This window comes from Carex rostrata, chromosome 8, assembly GCF_964058835.1.
Source record: "Carex rostrata chromosome 8, lpCarRost1.2, whole genome shotgun sequence".
Taxonomy (NCBI): Eukaryota; Viridiplantae; Streptophyta; class Magnoliopsida; order Poales; family Cyperaceae; genus Carex; species Carex rostrata.
The window spans coordinates 13,906,674-13,924,778 of NC_135925.1; positions in this window are offsets into that span (position 1 = coordinate 13,906,674).

The window sequence follows — 18,105 nt, forward strand, 5'->3', positions numbered from 1 at the left end:
TTTTTATTAAAGAGTTCAGTATAATTCGGAATATTTTTAGATGTACTATTTTCAAAAATTGAACCTATGTCTTTCTGGAAAGAAACGGAAGTTTGTACCACTATACTAATTAACCTGCAGTTTGTTTGTTTATCTATTAATTAGTTGTCATAATTAGATTATAATAAACCCTGTTGTGTCATGTTTTGGTAATGCCAAGAAATAAGTGAATGCGTCAAAAACACATCAATATGTATTTTTAATTAAAAAATATTATTGTTGGCATGAAAATTGATTATGTGTCCGAAAGAGTCTTTAACAAATTTTGCTGAATGTCCAACGTTCCTTTCGCTGACTACAAAGATTAATTATCTATTTCTTAACATTTTGACATCATAATATATGCATCTGATGACTCTAAAATATACTTACCGTGTAGAGTATATAAAATATACTTAGTTATCTTTATTCTACTTACTGTTGGATTACAAGAGTATAATCTTATCGTGCAGTAGTGTCGGGTGTCGATCCACAGAGATAGATCTTTAAATGATTAATAATGTATACTTGCCTAGGTTCTCAGGTTTGATTGGTTGTGTGCTAAATAATAAATAATAATAATAATAGTATATGTTTGATTTTACAGTTTACTTTGGCTAGGTTTTAGGTGGAGATGCTAATTAATGTAATTTAGAAATAGGGGGCCTCTGCGGTTTAGGTAATCTCCTTCTAAATTAAGTAAAATACAATTCAGACGTTCTCCATCCCGTATACGGCTCTATCACAACCGCATGCGACATAGGTCATCCCGCAAAGCATACCACATACGGTACTGTCACTAATCGCAAATGCCTAAGGTTTATGCCTTATGTGATTCGAAAAGTTTTCCGATCTTTCGATCGGCTTTTGGGTTAGCAATTCAGAATGTTATAAGCATGCAATTGTCTTCTTCAGACCAACACAATTGATCATATCCTATCCTACCCCAAAATAATATCCCAAAGACCCTATTTATTTCTAAGTAATTTCTAATATAAATTAAAGATGCAATTTACGATATCCTACCAAGGGAGCACCTTGGGTTCTAACCCTAGTCTTTGAACCGATGCTATGAACTGTTAACTTAGATGCTAGTACTTGCATGTTTGTCCCTCACACAAGGACGCAACAACTATGCAACCTTATGGCATGTAGATTACTTTGACATTTAGTAGACAGAACTATGTATGAAAGGATGTTATAAAAAAAAATTCAAAATATAAAGAAATCTCAAATCAACATAAATAAAATATAAATTATACTAAAAGAGTAAAACATAATAAATAATTCAATACACCCAAACCCTAGAGATGAGAAGATTAGCTACTCAAAGACGTGACAAAATAAAAGGAATAAAATAAGAAAGACATAACCACAACCCTTGAAGATTGAAGAACTCTTGCCTCCTTAGATAATGCCTTCTTCTCCCGTCTTAGACCTTGAGAGCCTTCCTTCTCTTCTTCAGAATTTGTACACTATTCTACTCTAATTTCTTGACTTACACAACTAAAACATGCACACTAAATCCTATTAAAATAGGGGTTTATATAATATTCCTAAGGTGTAACCATGGTGGGTCATTTATAGCCTCACACGCCATTTATAACTCGTCACGAATAGATGGAGGCTATCTATAGCGTTTTAATACTATAAATAACTCGTCACGAATAGACTTCCAATCTTAGCAAGCCTTTCACGGCTGTAGATTCGTCCTTCTAGAAGGTTGCTTCTCAACAGTCAAGATTTAATCCAACCAAGACAGTCCACGGATCCAATCTATGTGCTCTGCGACCTGGACGCTAGACCCGCATACGGTATGCCCCATTTCGCACGGCACCTGACTTAGCCAATTTTTCTGTGTTTTCACTATGTTGCATGTTGTGCACTTTGTGTGAAGTGTTGCATGTTGTCCTTGGGAGCCCTCGACTTATCTGTTTGACTGGATTTACAAAACATACATAATTGTATTTTATAGTTTTCCTTCTTGAAACTTTGTGCAAGTTCATGACAATTGAGGGATCAGTAATTACACATGAATGATGAATTAATGAACTGCAATACAACATCAAGGATGTAGTCATGATGCACAAGACACTGGATAGCAACAACATTAATTCAAGATTAAGGATAATTAATCTGTAAGATTGGTAAAATAAGCTTGAGATTGACCTAAGTGAGGCCTACCATTGTAATAATCCAGTGACCGTTGCAACGGAATAAATAAATCCTCTGAAAATCCCGTGACACATAAGATGGTTTTTAGCGTCATCAAACGCTAACCATTCTAGAGAATTACCGTTGTGGGCACCATTGCAACGGTCATTGACTGTTATCAACAGTATCCACCGTTACACTCCAAACCGCTCATATTTACTTACCATTGTGACGGTCCCCTGTACCGTTGCAACGGTCAGCACCACTTACTTTCTTTTTATCATCTCTCTATAAATAGAAGTTATACTAAGGTTTGGACAATCACTCTAGCGCCCCCAACTTTAATATTTTGTATTTACAGATCTAGAGAAAGTCGTTGTTGCTTGTGCACTCAAACTTCAATATACACAATCAATCTCAAACTTATTCATCAACCCAACAACTCTTAGAGGGATCCTGTGTGATCGAATTATTTACTATTTCGAGCCTTATGCTCACCTAGCAATCCTTGAGTCCTTGCGAATCAGATTGCTTTCCTTTGAGTCGTTAATGCTCCTGTTAGGGCCGTGTGACTTTCCAAAAGATTGTAAGGGCTCACCTGTTCTACCTTGTAATCCTTTCTCATTGGGTAAAGAAAGGCATGACATCTAGAAGGTCGTGGGCCCCGGAGACGTAGGCATGCCGAACTCCGTAAATAACTCTCGTGTCAAGTGTCTCTAAACTCTACTATTTACTTTACATTTAGTTTAGGACAAAGTTATTATAGTTTCCGCTAAGAATAACTTATTGACACACTAGAATATTATTACATAGATAAAAATATAAAAAGACCTTTTCACCCCCCCCCCCTCGAGGTGCCTTTGGGACCAACATTGCATGCTCCATGTGATACCCTATTTTGACGCTACCTTCATAATTGACCTAAATATGACATTTTTGCTCCGTTTTTGGCCTAAATACGCAACTTTCTCCAAAACCTGCCAAAATAGCCTAAAAATATATTTACAATGAATAATTTAGAAAAATGGCTACCTTGCATACGCTTTTTTTGTACTTAAAAGTAGTGATTTTTGCTATATAAATTGGCGTTATCAGCATCTTGGATCAATGAGAAAATCATAATGAACTAACTACAATCTAAGAAAGACAAATTAGTAATAATCGATTATATTTATAGAGAAAAAAAGTTAAGAAGTGTATCAATGAGCCGATCGGAACCGAGAGCGTAGTATCTCATCAAGACATCTGTGACGAAATTATGTAGGGTTTAGCCTTGTTTTCTCACATTTATGTTTAATTTACTATTGAATTCACTTACTACTGCTCGAATTTATGTTTTGACCCAGTAACCATGTTTTCAGGCTATTTTACATCATATGGACCAAGAATCATGTTAATCTAAAAAGCGCAGCATCAGTTCTAGGGTTCTGTTATGGACCGTATCAACCAATACAGGGTCAAGCCCATTACGGACCAGGAAATAGCCAAATCCAGCAGCAACACTATATGGATACGGACTGTATCAATCAATACGGTCCGTAACCGAAGGCGCCTTTTGGAGAATAACTGCTCCAGCTGTTTTCATATCATATCCATTGGATTTCAACTCATTACCAACGCCCCTACCTCCTATAAATAGACTTTTGAACTGAAGAACAAACCATTTTAGATCTACTTTGTATTTTTCTTGTATGGTTTAGTTGAGAGGAGTGTAAACATACCGTTCCGTGGCTAAACATATTTTTCTTAGGGCTAGGCTATAAGCCTTGTTACTCATGATGCTTTGATATATATTTTGTGTTTGATCATTATTTAGTCTTTTGTCGATTGATATCTTTTGTGATTTATGTTCAATCTCTTTTAGTTTTGGTTGTTATTCTATACCGCCACTTTGATGGCTACACGTGGAAGTTAGTCACCATTAGATTAACTGGATCGAAAAAGAGAGAATAAAAATACTAGACTATTTGGGGATATCTTAACTGAAGAATCCAATAGTCGAATCCACAAAAGTATACATGGGAATCTCAGCATTCGAAGATGAATGTCGCATTGTCTTGCCTTACCATAGGGACACCCTATAGGATTAACTGAGGGACCTCATCAAGTGAAGGTTGTGACTTTGGGCTAATCACAGATATCCTTACACTTTTCAAGTCAAGCCTTAACAGGATGGCTTGATTAGTAGTGTGGCTGTAATAGCAAAAGCGACAGTCACTGTGTTAGGATTAGAAACCCTCTTACAACAACTGAAAACCAACATCAAACCAAAATAAGAATAAACCCTAGGAATCATCCCCTATTCTACTATTATATTTATCTTTCGACTTGAAAATACAAAGTTTACATCTGTGATCACTAACAACTCTCAAGATCTGATTTTCTCTAGCCCTTCAACGGGTCATGATTTGATTATTCAAGACCAATAGACTTATTCCCTGCAGATCAACACTCGATTATACTACTCGATAGGATTATACGCCTGTTATCTGATCAGAAGTACAAACGGGTTTATAAATTTAAAAGCAGTGACACAATTTCTCTCATCAAGTTTTTTGGTGCCATTACCGGGTAATAACAGTTTATAGTTCTCAACCCTGTGTTCACTTGAGAGAGCCTAATTACAAGTAAATCCAGAGAAACAATAGAGTTATACCTTTTAAAAAGGCTAATTTTGCTGTTTTGAAAGGTTTAATTGCAAATAGTGAAAGACTGAGGGTTAAGGTGTAAATATGCAGCAGTTATACTACCATTTTGCAATTTATATCATTTTCCTTATAAATTATTGATGATAATGTTCTTTAAAATCAAGTAAACATGCTTAAAACATGATTTTTAGAAGAAAAAAAAAACGGGGACCTCCCTGCATATTTTAAGTTCTTACATGTTTAAAAATGTATTAAAATAATGATTTCATGAATTTTAAACTCCTTAATCTCTTCTTCTTTGATACTAGTATAGAAACATTGGTTATATACCTTTGAAAGACTGTTTTGACCTCAACCAGGCCCTTGACTATGTGCAAAATACCATTGATAAACCTCTGGTAATGTAAATGAATGATGCTCGGCAGTGCAATGCCCAATGAAAGCCATTAACATGGTACTTAGTATTGAAATGCATCCATTTGACCTATGCTGACAGATCAGTCAATTCTGATTAATGGAAGGACCAACTTGTAAAATAAGCTTCACTATCAGATAGAGCACTAAAAAACACATAAAATGGATTGTAAAATTTGTATTTTTCTGAATTTTCTACAATTAGATATGAATTTCTAAAGTTCAAATTCTTAAAGGTTGAAAAATGTATAAATATTCTGTCATTTTGACTTTCAATACACCTGGACTTCATAAAATTGTTATAAATAGAAATAAATTCCCTAAAATGATAAAAATTGGCATGAAAGCCTCTAACATATACCCCTTTGACTTCACGAAAACAAATCATATCATTATGTATAGGTTTTATGAGAAAACGAATGAAAAATGATAAAAAAATATATATATGATCTCATGTCACTTTGATCCAGATCCAATCCTAGGCAAAATTAAGACTCCTGGTATGTTTTAAATCCCTTTGAATGGCAAATTTGACTTCCCTTAATGCTTGAATCAGCCCTTGATGTGTTGTACTAATCATCGGTACCTGAAATCTTCAAAACATGTCTAAATCTTGTTTAGATCTCAAATTGACCCTTCTAAAGTCTTTATGACTCTATACAAGCTCAAAGGATCGAAATCCTGAAGAAAATCATCGTTAAATCAATCAAAACCGGTCCAGTGTTCAACCGATACCGATAGGCACTATTCATGCCGTTACTGCCACCTCTGATGGCCGTCGACGGCCGACAATACCACTATTGGACTCCTGACACCCTCACGATCCCAATCATGCCCTTGGTCGGTGTTGTCGTAACCGGAGATGGCCGGAACCAATCTTGTCAGAACCAACCCTAGTTCCTATCAGGTTTGCATGATTATTATTGCGCTCATCTGATCCAACGAACCATATTCAAATTAAATCCAACGGGTCTTGACATGTGGATCCCACCTGTCAGTTATTTAATTAATTAAATGATCCAATGCAAATCTTAAAGCCCCAGATGAGTGGTATTAAGACCTTGTGCAATAATTGATGGTCCAGTGCGCTTATTGAGACCCAAAAGCCCAATCTCAAAGCCCTTTGAGTAAACCAAATCCAGCGCCAATCTTAAAGCCCAAGTGGCAAATATCCAAGCTTTTATACACAATTTAAAGGCTCAGCACATATCCTGATGCATAAAGCCCAAATCTCAAAGGCCCAGTACCAATCTCAAAGCCCAGAAATGATTAAATAAAGCCCTTTTGCATATAAACCCCTCTGCTTATTTAAAATATGCAGAGAAGCCCTTGGAAATTTACAAAGAAGTCCCTGGCCATGTAAAATCCTTTCAAATAGGCCCTTGAAAGCCCAATTTTCACTCCAGACCCTGTCAAAAGCTCAAATTACAGCATCAGGTCCCTGAAAATTTACAAATAGGTCCCTGGAAGTACAAAACTTCAAAGACAAGCCCCTTTCAGTCCTTTTTGGCCATAACTCCTTCGTTTTAAGCCTAAATTGACTCAAACCAGTTCCAATTGAACTCAAATTCAATTCTCTACAATTCTAAGTAGTAATTGAACATATTTAAGCTTCAGCCATAACCTAAAAAGACCAAAATGCCCATCTCTTGACTTCTTTTTATAAATAAAAAATATAAAAATGATGTCTAAATGTATTTTCTTAAAAATAGATCACACAAGTGATATTTTCATGTATATTGACATGTCTTAAAGATATTAAATGCACATGCGTATGCACATAGGACCAAATAAATGTCCGAGTCATATCCAGACCAATCGAGAACCTACCAAATGACTAAATGAACCTTACATGAGCCATCTCTACCCCTAATTACCCAGTTTATACCAAAATAGGTGTAAATCCCAGAATGAACGAGGTATTCAACATTGACCGAAAGGGTCGTCTGATGTAATTAACGGCGGGGGATTGCGCCCACCGGGAGTTAAACGTCCCCACAATCAATAAAACCCCGACAGGCCGATTATGAATTGTAGGCCCGTCACAAGGGTGAACCATAAGGAAATTCGAGAGAAATCCTGGGATATTTGTTCTTCATTGCACTGAAAGGGATCAATACATATACACTATTAAAATCTGATCTCTAATTTCAGGCCAGCTCTTAGCCACCTACAACAAGGCACTTAATTCCACCTAGCAACAACAGTGGTAGGGAATTCATGGCCAATACAGACCACATCACACCCACTAGCTAGGAGCCAGAAACAACCAATGAAGTCAATCAAGCAAGGCAACCAGGCCCAAGCACGCGTTATCCCACCAACATGATCGAAAATCTAAAGAAGTGGATGCAATACTTGGAGGAGTACATGGAAAGGATTAACAAAGCACATGGAAACTTCTATGACTACTGCCTCTCGAAAGAGATTCCATACATCGCACTAATTCCATTCACACCACCACACCACCATCCCGATGGGTAATATGTGAGATATTTTCTTATCTTTACCTCTTTTTCGTCAATTTAAAGCATTGAGGACAATGCTTGATTTTATCGTGGGGTTAGAGGTAAGAAAACAATTTAGGATTGCATTGTATCTAAGGTTATGGTATGTAGGACCCTTATTTTTCATTTTTTTGCTAGCAGTTTTACTTAGTCACGACTATTTCCCAAGGCTTAACCTTGAGGAATGGAAGGTACGGCTAAGGTTTTTATCTAGCATGCATGTAGACTTGCTGTTGGCTTTTGGAGCCCTCGACTTACTCGTTTGGCTGGATTTGCAAAACATACATAATTGCATTTTTACATTTTTTCTTCTTGAGACATGTGCAGGTTCATGACAACTGGAGATATAATAAATACACATCGAGGATGAATTGATAAATTGCAATATAACATCAAGGATGTGGTCATTAAGCACAAGAGCATGGATAGCAAAAGCATAACTAAAGATTAAGGATAATTAATTTGTAAAATTGATAAAATAAGCTTGAGACTGAACTAAGTGAGGCCTACTGTTGCAACGGTCCATGAACCGTTGCAACGGAATAAATCAAGCCGCGGAAATGACTGCGCTGCATTAAATCAATTCAAGCGGCCCTAACCGGAAGATAAGTCAGAGACCTTCCGTTGTGGGAACCGTTACAATGGTCCTTGACCGTTGCATATCCAAACCTGTTCGAACTACCCTACCATTGTAACGGTTCATGAACCATTACAACGGTCGGGACCACTTACTTCCTTTTTGGCAGCTTTCTATAAATAGAAGCTATTCCAAGGTTTAGATTGACACTCTAACTGCCCCCAACTTCAATATTTCGTATTTATAGATCTAGAGAAAGCCATTGTTGCTTGTGTGCTTAAACTCCAATACTCACAATCAATCTCAAGCTTATTCAATCAATTACTCAACTCCTAGAGTGATCCTACATGATCAACCCATTTACTACTTTGAGCTGTTGTGCTCACCCCGGCAATCCTTGAGTCCTCACGAATTGGATTGACCAACCTAAACCTTTAGTGCTCCTTGTTCAGGCCGTGTGACTTCCCAGAAGATTGTAAGGGCTCACCGGTTCCACTTTGTAATCCTTTCTCATTGGGTAAAGAATGGCACACCATCTCGAAGGTCGCGGGTCCCGAAGACGTAGGCGTTAGTGCCGAACTCCGTAAACAACTCTCGTGTTAAGTGTCTCTAAACTCTACTCTTTACTTTATTTATTTTATACTTTTACTTTAGGACAAGGTTATTCTAAGTTTCCGTCAAGAATAACTTTAGGACACACTCGAACTTTATAACTTAGATTAAAATTTAAAAAAGACCCTATTCCCCCCCCCCCCCCCCCCCCCCCCCCCCCCCCCCCTCTAGATGCCTTTGGGACCAACACTTGCATGTTGCATTTAGGAGCATATAATCTAATTTAGGAGTAGTATGCTTGTAGGTAATCAAATAAGGAATTGCTTGAATTGATTTAGGCTAAGGTTTAGACAATTGAACATGGCACAAAAATTATGAATTTTAAAATAATTAGTGATCTCAAAGTGGACAATTGATTGCTAACCATGACAGTTGATCAAAAATTGATAATCTTAAAAAAAATATTTTTGGGCTATCATGAGAGATGATAAAGCACATAGCAAGAAATATATTTTTTTTCATGACTCATGTCTACATGTGGATCAGAACATTAAATCGACCAAAATGTTTACTTTGTACACAACTCATAGCACAAAAGTACTATTAATGAGCTGGCTCGGTTCGGCTTGTAATTGGCTCATTTAAAATGAGACTCGGATAATTGACAACCCTATTGCCACAATCTGGTACAAGCCCTCGTTGCAGGGAGCCGTGCATGTGGGACAGAATGTCATGACCTATATGTAGCTCGGACGAGGTCTGCAGCAGGAGCATATTCAAGTAGAATAAATGTTGACCTCCAATTTTTTTTTTATATATGATTTCTATATAATCTAAAATAAAATATCACAAGTACTGTAAAAGTTATTATTCCCGTTTATAGTAAGAAAATTTTATATAATTGGCCCCATAATTTGAAAATCTCATTCCGTCTCTCATCTGTATTCATGTGACCCGTTATCCTCGTACTTTCACGAATGTTGATCACATAGTTAAACTTATTGGCATGACCGGATAGTTGTAAAATTTAATGGCATCCTCGATCGTATACTTGTGACATCATCTGTAGCAATTTTCTAATTCATCAGTATTGTTAAGGATTATGTACATTTAACACTAATAACACCTAATTAAATATTTCAGAAGCTTTGGGGCGCAAATCATTTCTCATGTTTTATTCTGGACGATTGGTATAGCTATTAATTCTACGAGTCAAGTGAAGACTTATTGGTATCCTTGAGAACGTGACAACTTAATTACCCTGCAACTTGAAATTCATATTGTCTATAGGATTTCATTAATTGTTTGAGTAAGATCTCGTCATCTCGGCCAGGTTACAGCCTTGAACCAAATTGAACCGGATTTTGATTGGACAGTCCTGATTCAAACTTAAACGGTGAGGTAATGCAGAGGATCTGGACTCTGCAACTAGCTAGGGTCCACCGTCGGAATACATTTTAAATAATTTAAAGATTACAACTAGTCTTTAAAGATTCAATGTATATATATATCCACACATCCACGACACTAGACTTTAAAGATTACAACTAGTCAACTTTTAATTAATTGGCATATTAAATTGCAATGCTATCCGTTGATATGAACAAAGGCAGAGAGCGGGGCCGGAGATGTTAATTATTTGAAGTTACTTTCGTTTCAAAAAGCTGTGGTTATCAACTTGGACGCGTGGTCTGTTTGACTAAGTTTAAACGACTGCAAGTTAAATTTTAAAATAGTAAATAGCTGATTTTTGACAAACTAAGTAAGAGGAGTTATCGGCAAAACTATTCAGAAGATGAAAAGCGACAGATTTAGAGGGGTCGTCGGGTGACCAAGTCTAGATAGATAGGTATAGAGAGAGAGAGAGAGAGATAGATACAGGTTGGCTAAGTTCTAGTTTCTGAAATAAACGATATGGTTTTTTAAAGTTTAAATAATTGATTCAAATTGTTAGATATTCAATTTATATTAAAATGTGTTTGGAGATCAAATTTATATTTTTTTGAATTTTTTTTACTATTCATATCAACGGATAGCATCTTTATCAATAATAATAAAATATTCAATCTATATTCAAACTATTTTAATAAATAGTAAAAAAAATTCTAAAAATTTAAAATTTGGTCTCCAACCACATTTTAATATAGATTGAACATCTAACGGTTTGGATCGATTGTTTGGACATTAAAAATTGGAAAATTGAATCACATGTTCCGGGGGCTAGGAACAAACGTTTTGAGCTTAGCCAATCTCTCTCTCTCTCTCTCTCTCTCTATATATATATATATATATATATAGAGAGAGAGAGAGAGAGAGTGTGTTTGACTAATATCAAAACGTTTGTTCCTAGGTCGTGGAACAAACGATTCGGTTTTTATATTTTCAAAGTCCAATCAGTCAATCCAAACCATTCAACATTCAATCTATATTAAAATGTGCTTGGAGACCAAATTTTACATTTCTTGAATTTTTTTCAATATTTATCAAACCAGTTTTAAAATCGTCATTTTCAATGATCCAAATTTTTTTCATTGTTTATTAAAATCAACGATTTTAAAACTGGCTTAATAAATAGTAAAAATATTCAAAAAATTGTAAAATTTGGTCTCCAAGTACGTACATTTTAATATAGAGATTACATCTAACAGTTTTGATCGACCGTTTGAACTTTGAAAATAAAAATCCAATTGGTTGCACCACATCTACGGGACAAACGTTTTGATATTAGCCAACCTCTCTCTCTCTCTATATATATACACACACACACACAGAGGAGGGATCCAATTACACCATTTTATGGTGATGCATCTTGACGCTATATTTTTATAAGTTATTTTTGCGATTTCAAAATTCAAATGGTCAATCCGAACCGTTCAATGTGATGTCCATATTAAAATGTACTTGGTGACCAAATTTTACATTTTTTGAAAATTTATTACTATTTATTTAGATTTTTTTTTAATTCCTGCTTTTCAATGGTCCAAAATTACCTGAAAACAATAATTTTTGTACACATCTTAATAAATACTAAAAAATTCTAAAAAATATAAAATTTTGTCTCCAAGCACATTTTAATATGGAGATTATGTTGAACGGTTCAGATCGTCTGTTTGAATTTTAAAATCACAAAAATAACTTATAAAAATATGGCGTCAAGATGCGTCACCATAAAATGGTGTAATTGAATTCCTCCTCATATATATATATAGAGGTTGGCGAAGATCAAAGTGGTAGTTCCTGAGCTTTGGTGCTACCAATTCGTTTTTCAATTTTCGAAGTTCAAAACGTCGATCCGAACCGTTCAAGTTGTTCTCCATAGTAAATTGTGCTTGGAGACCAAATTTTACATTTTTATGAATTTTTTTACTATTTATTAAGCCACTTTGAAAATCGATAATCCAACGGTGGCTTAACAAAACAGTAAAATCAGAAGCCACTGTTGGATCAGCTGTTTTCAAAGTGGCTTAATAAATAGTAAAAAAATTCAGAAAAATATAAAATTTGGTCTCCAAGCACATATTAATATGGAGAACAAGATGAACGGTTTGGATCGGCCATTTGGATTTTGAATTTTAGATTTATGGTCCAATGCACAAACCCCTCCATGCATTGCAATGCACCATAGCCCATCTCTCTCTCTCTCTATATATATATATATATGGAGTGTTTTCTTTGTTGATTTTAAAAGTGAAATCGGACTTTCAAATTATAGAGATTAAATTAGGAAAAAAAAATCAACATATAAAAAATTTCAATTTTCGTATTGCAAAAGGAGATTAATTTTACATTACTCATAATATTCTATTTTAATTATATAAAAAATATAGCATAAATACAAAAAAAATTGTAAATAAACGGATTAATTAACTCTCATTCTTTCAAGGTATGAAATTCTTGCACATGTTAAGACTATGTTGTTTTTGTTAATAAAATTAAGCTCATGACTGGTTACTGTGTAGCTGTATTTTTTTTAACAACAAAAAATTGACCATCTTACATTATTTTTAAAGAAAAATGCATGAATGTTTCAATTTAAATTGCCAAATGCGTGTCTTTGAATGAAAAGGTAAAGATTTTACATAGGATTTTTTCACCAAAATTTTGATTAATATAAAAAATTCAAAATCTACACTCCTCTGACTGAAAAATTGAAATCTGTCCAAATTGGAAAAAAAAAAAAGGTGCGGTTCCAAGCTAACTTTCTGCAAATTTTATATCCAGTTCTGAAATCTCCGAAATCGAAGATTAATTTTTTGGTTTCTGAAACCGGAAAAAAAAATTCGCGATTCCACACACAAAAGTTGAGATATCCTTGTTTAAGCGATGTGATTGATAACCTTCCACTTCAATCTCCAGGACCTGTGAAGATAAATGGCCTCCATAAAGTGCATTCAAATCTGCTCTTTTTCTTAAGAAAATGAGTACCTTCTTATTCTTCAATTCGAACCGTTCAAAATCGATCACACGGCTTCAATTACATCTTCTTTTATATCAATATAATATATTAAAACGAATTAGATGTAATTGAAGTTGTGTGATCGATTTTGAATGGTTCAGATTGAAGAATATAAGGGTGCTCCTTTTCTTAAGAAATTAGTAGATTTGAATCCCCATAAAGTTTTATTTGCAAAATACGAGAGCTAACAAGAGAAGCGCAGATATCTAGAGAATGCATCACATCAAAACTCTTAACTTTTGTGTGTAGAACTGCGAATTTTTTTACTGGTTCAAAAAACCGGGAATTTAATCTCCGATTTTGGAGGTTCTAGAATCGGGAATAAAATTTGCGGAAATTGCAAAAAAAAAAATCGATTTGGACAGATTTTGAATTCTCAGTCAAAGGGGTGTAGATTTTGAAATTAATTATTTTTTTGGATATTAATATAAATTTAGGAGTTTTTCATGCAACACAAACTATACAATTAAAATAACATTATATATGATTCCATAGTTGTGCAATGTATGAAGCGAAAATTGCTATGTTAGAATCTTTATCCGAATATATGGTACGGTTGTTGTCAATGTTTGACACGTAATTTGTTTTTTTGTTTGTTTGTATTATTCTGTTTAAAAATGCGGGATGAGCAAATAAAATATGGGGGAATTTCACGTATACCTCTCAAAAACTTCAAAATTACATATTTCCCCCTCTAAATTTGGAAATTACGTATTTCCCCTCTAAAGTTCAAAAATTCACATATTTACCCATTTCATTGTCTTTTATATTAAAACTCATTCTAAATATATAAAATACTTATTTTATCCTTCATTAAAAGTATAAAATGCCCCATCGAACTCAAATCTGAATCTGAAATGTTTCTCTACCGTCCGATCCGCACGCATCGCAATAAGATTATTGCTTGTTCGCTTCAACATTCGTGCTAATCTAGCCCGCACGAATCTGAAAGCAATTTTGATCCGCATGCATCGCATTAAGATATCTGTACATTGCTTCAATTTCCGTGTTTGTTCATTTCAAGATTCGTGCTAATCTAGTGCACACGGATCTCAAAGCAATTCGAACGGTAGATGAACCTTTAGATTCAAATTGGAGTCAAATGGGTGTTTTATGGTTTTTAATAAAAGGGTAACATGGGTATTTTATAAATTTAGAATGTGTTTTAATAGAAAAGATAATAAAAATGGGTAAACATATGAGTTTTTGAAGTTTAGAGGGGGAACTATGTAATTTTAAATTTTAGAGGGGAAATACGTAATTTTGAAGTTTTTGAGGGGTATACATGAAATTCCCCCATAAATATAAAGTTATAAACTCTTTATCAGCCCTCTATGAGACTATGACAGCATTTCAGGCCAACTCGTTAATGTAATTTGTCATTAATTATTATGTCGGGGGGGCCTAGCATTAGCCTTACTTTCATTTCTGTGGTAAAGCGCTAACCTTATCTTCTTCTCTCTTTTTTTTGACCCATAAATGCAATTAAGTATGCAAAAGAAAAAGAAAAAAGGAAACGCCTTGACCGCAGTTTTCTATTAGTGTGCGTACAAGAGTTGTCGAGCAAAGATTGGCTTAAGCAAGACTGGGGCCCGCAATCGAGGACTAAATGCACTTCCTGACATGACCTGGTGGTGCCGTGGCAACGTACTATTGGGATTGAAGCGGAACCCGTACCCTGGTGCGCGCGTCGTGTGGATGTGACTGCGTCACGTGTACCCAAACCTGCTGGAGATGTCTGGTCGGTACTCGGTACGGGATTTATCATTATTCATTACCATTAAAATAAGAGTGAGTCTATGGTACTATGCATGTTACGATTTGTTACCGTGCTATGGTCGATCCGAACCGTTCATCTTGTTCTTCATATTAATATGTGTTTGGAAACCAAATTTTATATTTTTTGAAATTTTTTTACTATTTTTTTAGATTTATTGAAAATCACTGTTTTTGGATGGTCCAGAATTTTTAGATCAAGTGATTTTCTAAATATCTAAACAAATAGTAAAAAATTTTCAAAAAATGTAAAATTTGGTCTCCAAAGACATATTAATATGGAGAACAAGATGAACGGTTTGGATCGACTGTTAGGATTTGAAAACTCAAATATAGAGCCGCAGCACGGTAACAACCCGTGATATGCATAGTACCATAGACTCACTCTTAAAATAATATTAGGAAGATAAATGTTGTCTTTACCTACTTGCTAAGTTCGCATCTTCGGATCCATCTTTGATTAATTCTGGATTTAAATTAGAATCGAATAACTTATTTATTTTACACTAAAATAATATAACATATTTTTATTTTTTGTGGGTTCAAGTTATGATGACATTTCATAATAATTAGTACGTTTTTTAATTAAAAAATTATAAATATTACTTTAGTTTTATATATTTTTTAGACTGGTGGGATCAAAAGAAATTAATTTTATTTTTACATGGGATATTTTTTAAGTAGGTAGCATACTAGTGTAGTGTATAGATAAAAAAAAAAATCATGACCGAAGTTTTTTAGAATTAAAAAAAAAATATTATATAATTTAGAACATAATATATTAAACTAACAGATAATTTTAATTTATATGTCATTTTTTTCATAATGCGTTATTAATATTATTTCAAGTAATAGCAATAACAATACTAATAATAAATAATAATGACAATAATGATAACAAAGATAATGATAATAATCTAACAATAACAACGTGGAATAAGTTAATCCACCAATTTAGATGGGTTAACTTATAACAGTATAAATAATTTTTTGTTCAATATTATTCTATCATAATTTAGTCATATTTGATAGCATAAGTGCGAAATAAAGTACTTATTCTATGATTTATACCTCAATCAAACATAGGCAAAGTTATTTCTCCTCGGTCCTCGCGAATGATTCATGTCGTATTATTTGATAATTAAATTTCCATAATGAAGCTAACTCACCTCTCAAGGTGTTTTAATTTTGTGTTGTGTCCTAGACACACTATCAGTGACTATTTGCGAGTTTTGTGTTTCTCTTTTCATTAAATTCAACCAAACATGAATAATTTAGACTGGTCTAAATCAAAATAACCAATTCAACAAAACATAAATAATTTAGACCGGTCTAATTTCAACCAAACATCACATGTATTATTTATAAAAGAAGAAAACTCAGTTGCAAAATATTAAAAAATTTATTTTATTGCATTCTACAATTTCTTAAAAGTGATAAATCTAATTAACTTAGAAGTGTGTACAAAATTTATCTCTCTCTCTATTAGATCTCAACCAAACATAATTTAATTAGCTTAAATCTCCTTATCTTTAATCCTAAACCAAACGTCACCTGTATTATTCATAAAAGAAGAAAACTCAGTTGTAAAATATGAAAATATTCTTTATTGCGTTCTACAATTTTTCTAATATTATGCACATAGTTGTTTTGATCCGTCAATAACTGAGATTGAAAGATAAATTTTCGAATTGAATATCAACCATTCAATCACATAATTTGTCTTCTTTTGATTAAATACATCTATCTTATGTGTAGAAGTTTAAATTTAGTTAAAAATATACTCACCACACAGACTGATAGTTTATCACATTAAATTGAATAAATCACTAGTGAACCGTTTTCTAATTTCTCCTTATAGCTATCTTCAATTCTTACAATTAAATTATTTTCTTATTTCTCCATGTTCTCTGTTTCATTTTTTCTCTTCCTCGATAGTTTCGACAATGAAAATGGAAACAATCATATCTTTCCGGATTTTATTTAGGGCAAATGTATCTTCATGAATAGATGAATAGTAGACCTTTTGTTAATGTAAACAATCATATTTTTTTTTTATTTGGAGAGAAAATGAAGAATATCTAGAACTTTTGTGTAGAGAAATAATATCTAGAGAAATTTTCATTGTTAAAATAATTTCCATCAATAATATATATGTAGAGAAAATTCTTATTTGAATCATTTAATTATATCTTTTCTAATTTTGTTTCTTTACAAATCATTTATCCTCTAAATTGTTTAATGACCTATCTTGCTTGTAGAAAAAATTAGATATTAAATCGCAATAATACTTTAAGAATTTTTTCATGTTATATTTGATTTTTTTTTTATTTGTTGTTGTTTCTTTTATTAATATTTATTATTTGTATTTTCCTTTTTTTTCATTTGTCTTTTATTTTTATTTAAATATATATTTTTTATTTTGTGTGAATGTCAAACCAAAAAATATTTTTATATTCTATTCAATTTTATAATATGTCTCTATTGTAACGCACGAACACGATACTAGTCTAATTAGAAGTGTGTATCCGCACTTTGACTTAATTTGTATATGGGATTTTGTTTGCTAGTATCTGTTTTCTTTATTTCTAAAAAGAATAGTTCTCTACTACTATTTCGCTTGGATAATATGATTTAGCGAACAAACTAGATTATTTGATTTCAAATTCAGGAGGATTATATAAACCTAGCTTATTCATTTTAAATCATACGGTTAGATTTGAAAGAAAACTAGGAGATACCGACTGTGAATTTTATCATTACTTTTGCTTCCTCTATAGGGACACCTAAACAAGGAAAACAAAATATAATAAAAAAAAAATATTTTAACTGAATTTTTTTTCAATAATTATTACTTATTTGTCCAATAATTAAAATCTAATTGATATCTAATCTTAATTTAAATTGATAATTTTTCAGAGACACGTTCAGATGAGGTTGGCGCTATTAATTATTTTCTTAAGAGAAAAGAGTTGAGTTCCTATTTTTTTTCATAAATCTTAG